A 5,000-nucleotide genomic window follows, 5' to 3' on the forward strand; every position below is an offset into this window, starting at 1 on the left:
TCATTCAGCACCAAACAAGCATTTTTGCCGACTGGTCACCTGATAAACTAGTTAGATGAAGCTAGATAAAGTTTTACGCTGTAGCCCAAATCAATGACAGATAACATGACGACCACATACAAATAATTTCGGTAGATTTTGCAAGTGTATGTGTTAAGAAGAACGTTCTCTGTTGTATATGTTTTGTTAGGCAACATGTATTAACACATTCATTTGTGACAGAAGAAACGGGAAGTTCCCCATTACCTGTGAAAAATGCCCATCTGCATTCATGTAATGACAAAAGTTAGTAGCCCACTATAACTCCTTCTCGTACTGTTTGGTCTCTTTATTGTCTTACAGATCAAGTAAAATCGTACAGTTTGCCCTCTAAGCCCAACGTGTAATCATTTTGTTGTGCAGTAAAATGTTTCATGGCCCCAGCAGTGGTGCAACTGGCTGGGGCACCTGCACCATCCGCCGGCGACCCGGGTTCGATTCCCGCCCCGTGGTCCTTTCCGGATCCCACCCCGACTCTCTCTTCCACTCACTTCCTGTTATTCTCCACTGTCCTATCAAATTAAAGGCATAAAAAGCCCCCAAAAATATTTAAAAAAAAATGTTTTCATACAGCATCAAACAACTAAGCCTTTTTAGCCGACAGGCCACCTGATAAAGTTTTCCGCTGTAGCCCAAGTCAATGACAGATAACGTGAGGACGACCACATAGGCTACAAATAATTTCGGTATAGTTTGCAATTGCAAATCTATGTGTTAAGACGAACGTTTTCTGTTGTATAGGTTTTGTTAGGCAACATAAATTAACACATTTTGGTCTCTTTATTGTCTTAATTACAGTGCATGAAAATGCACTGTACTGTTCTTCCTAGGCAACTTCTTCTTATTATTATTACAGTGCATGAAAATGCACTGTACTGTTCTTCCTAGGCAACTTCTTCTTATTATTATTATTCCGCTTACCACTTTTTCCGTACGCTATTTCTCTTGAACAGTTTAACTTAGAAACTTCATTCAAACTTTGTTACGTAGGTCTTCAAACAGATTGGGTTGGTATGGCTTTTCAACTTTGAAACTTTTATACTTTTTAAACTATTAAAGAAAAACTTTTTAAAAATCTCCATAGACTTAACATTGCCGATTGTGACATCATAATACGGCCGTTAAGCAATTAGAATCCTATGGCAGGTGTTCAGGCCACCTGGATCAACTGCCAGTCTCAGGCTTTAAGCATACAAACTGGCCCTATTAAGACTACACATCCTGTTCAACTGCTTCCTCTGCCAAAAACTGTTTCAAAATAAAAGTCCTCACTACAGTATTTCACTATTAAACAATTTAACCCTTTAAACTACTGAACTTTTTAACTGTTCAGCCATTGTAACTGTTGTCATCAACTATGACTCCTACCCACTGTAGCTAGTTAGCATAGTTAGCATGTTAGCATTGCTAGCATTGTTAACATTTTTAGCAAAACTTCTAAAAATGATTAGCTAAGTTAGCTAACTAACATGGTTAGCATAGTTAGCATTGTTAACATTCTAGTTAGCATAGTTAGCATAACTACTAAAAATGATAAGATAGGTTAGCTAAGTCACATGGTTAACATAGTTAGCATGTTAGCATAGTTAGCATAATTAGCAAAAACTGCTAGAAATCGATCGTTAAGTTAGCTAAGTAGCATGGTTAGCATAGTTTAGCATGTTTATCAAAACTGCTAGAAAACGTAGCTAAGTAGCATGGTTAGCATGTTAGCATTGCTAGCACTGCTATAAAACATTAGCTAAGTAGCATGGTTAGCATAGTTAAAAAATCTTAGCATAACTGCTAGCAAACATAGAGCCATTCCAACTTTCAGTTATCGTCAAATATCTACCTATACACAGCCATTAAACTATTTGAATATCAACATTCATTAAACTTCAGTCTGTCAACAACTTTTAAACTATTTACCTTCAACTTTTAAACGGTCTACTTTTAAACTATCATTAAACTATCTATTAAACTAGCTGTCTATCAACAACTTTTAAACTATCTACTGTCTATCAATAACTTTTAAACTATCTACATTCAGCTTTTAAACAGTCTACTTTTTAAACTATCAACTTGTATTAAGCTATGCAACCACCATGTCTATCCTAGCATCACCGTAGTAACCATCTCTGTATTATCTGTTTTTACTATACATGATATTTTACATCACAACTTTAGCATTTTCATGCACTGGTAATTCCTTGGAATTGTATTTCTAGTTGTATATTGATTTACTAATTGCAGCACAAGTCAAATTTCATTCAACATGTGCGGTGTCATTTTTTTTTATAATTAAGTGTTCCACGTGCGCTAAAAAAGTGCCACCCCCCCCCCCCCCCCCCCCCCCCCCCCTCCTGAGCACCTGCCCCCCAAAATGACTGTGCACGCCACTGGCTGTGGACATTAGTAAAAACAGTAGTAAAGCAGTAGTGGGCAGTCAGTACTCAAACATGGAGAGGGTAGATAGATACTTTAGATAGATAGATACTTTATTGATCCCCAAGGGGAAATTCAAGATTGAAGGGTCTATACCTACAGGGCCCTCCAGAATCATTGGCACCTCTGCTAAACCTCTGCTAAAGTTGACTAAAAACCACTATAAAAAATAATCTGTTGGTGATTTATTGTCATCTCACAATGAAAACAAATAGGAAAAATCCTTTGAAGGGAAGGGAAGCAAATATATTTTGAGAAAAAGGAAAATCTCATCAAGAAATAAATATCTTTAACAAAAACATGTTGCTCACAATTATTGACACCCTTGAAAAATCTTATATACAAAAGCTATTTAAGATTTATTTAAGTTAATCAGAGTGTCTGTGAACTTAGTTAATAGTAGTTAGTAGAAGTAGACTTTCTTAACTTAATGACTTTCTTTTTCACTATGGTATGAAAATAAAGTCACAGAGGCTAAATCCTCTAGTAATTTTTCAACTTCGGAAAGACAAGATAATACCAAAAGCTTAAATAAAAAGAAAGTGTGTTGACATTTGTAAGTCAGAGAATGTCTATGAAAACAAGGTACTTTGTTGAAAATGCCTATATTTACAATTAAAACAATGATTAAAAGGTTCTACTCATCTGGAAATGTGACATGCTTGGACAAAGACCCATGGTTATCTTGCCCCCACGTACAGTATGGAGGATGGTAACATAGGCAAAAATTCCATAAGAACCACTATTGGAGAGTTACAGACAAAGGTGTCATCTTGGGGTCACGAAGTCCCCAAAAAAATATTCAAAAGTGACCTCATTGCTAATAGATTATTTAGAGGACATGCCGGGTAAAAGCCTGTCCAGTCATTTAATTACCAATGTAAACAGCAGGAGTTACTGAATGGTACAGTGACTTTGTATGGAAGTGTGGTCTATTGTCAGATGAAATGAAAATTGCACTTTTTGGCTAGAAACACTTTAGGTGTGTTTGGCGTACATAGAAGAATGGCTATACTGAAAAGAACCCCATGTGAGAACCCCTAATGATAATTATGGTGGAGGGGCTGTGCTATTGTGGGGCTGTTTTTATTCCCAAAGGCCTTGGGAACCTAATTAAGGTGCATGGTATCATGAACACCAAGAAAAACCTGAACATTTTCAAAGGAAATCTGTCAATCTCTGCCAAGACACTAAAAGTTGGTCATGATTGGATCATTCATCAGGTCAATGAAACAAAGCAAACGTCTAGATCAAAACAGATATGGTTTGCTGAACACAAAATCAAGCTTCGGACATTGCCATCTCAGTCCCCTGATCTAAACTCCATAGAAAAACAGTGGGGTGAGTCAAAGAGGAGAATGCACAGGTGTGGACCAGATGGTGTTCAGTAAAGTAATGAGTGTTTACACATGTGAGGAGAGAGAGTGAAGCACTGGTGAATAAGTGCGGCATTTTGATAGGTTGTGCTTGAAAAACAATATCAAGGTACTTCCTGATTTTTGTGTGTTAGGTAGAACATTGTGTGTGGTGTTTTGCAAATTGTGTTCTAGGAAATTGTGTCTACTGTGTCAAACACTGAGAATTAGTGTATGGTTTTTCAGATTTGGTGTGGGGTTATGATGTTTGAAAGACATGTTTAGAAAATTGTGTGACAATCAAAGATTTAGTGTGTAAACAGAATCAATACAGCCATAACAATTTATGTAAAAAAAACTTAATAGATGTTTACTTTAGCTCAATTACCAATAGACATAATTTATGGTTCATATTTGTAAGATCACATTTATGATTTATCATTAATATGATCCTTTTTGGTTTTTGTGAGAAAACAAGGAAATTCCATTATAAAAAAGGTAAAAAAATAGAATTAAGATTTTTGGTGCTTATTTCTTGGAACTACATCAGAACAGGTGAAAGTGCTTGAAATTTAACAATTTTGAAACTTTGTGTGGGAATAGCAGAAAGACAACATTTCCGCACACAGACACCTACACTCAGACACACACACACACACACACACAGCAAGCCCAGTTGGCACACAGTTAAGGTACATAGCACCTACAATTATTACACTCGGGTTCAGTAGACCTGAACACCTCATATGTAATAGTTATGTGTGTGTGTGTGTGTGTGTGTGGGGGGTGTACTGTGTCATTGAAAATAAGTTATTTTGTTATGTTCTTCACAGAAAATGAATAGGCCAATGAGTTTGAGTTAGAAGAAATAATAAATACCACACCACACACACACACACACACACCGCACGCATTCAGGAACTGACCTAGTGTTTGTACTTGAGCTATTGTATTGTATAACCAGTGTATGTGTGTGAGAGAAAGAGAGAGATAGAGTAGGGGAGAGAGAGAGCAAGAGAAAGAGAGAGTAAGGAAGAGAGAGAGAGTAAGGGAGAGAGAGAGGGAGAGAGTAGGAGAGAGGAGAGAGAGAGAGAGAGTAAGGGAGAGAGAGAGGGAGAGAGTAGGAGAGAGGAGAGAGAGAGAGAGAGTAAGGGAGAGAGAGTAGGAGAGAGGGGAGAG

The 5,000-nt window shown here is 37.1% G+C and overlaps 1 protein-coding gene across 1 annotated transcript in view; it reads left to right on the forward strand.

Moving 5' to 3' along the window:
* Nucleotides 1-5,000, forward strand: part of esr1 (estrogen receptor 1) — a 48,495-nt gene that overhangs the window by 3,557 nt on the left and 39,938 nt on the right. The window lies entirely within an intron of this gene.

This window comes from Alosa sapidissima, chromosome 6 (assembly GCF_018492685.1).
Source record: "Alosa sapidissima isolate fAloSap1 chromosome 6, fAloSap1.pri, whole genome shotgun sequence".
NCBI lineage: Eukaryota > Metazoa > Chordata > Actinopteri > Clupeiformes > Clupeidae > Alosa > Alosa sapidissima.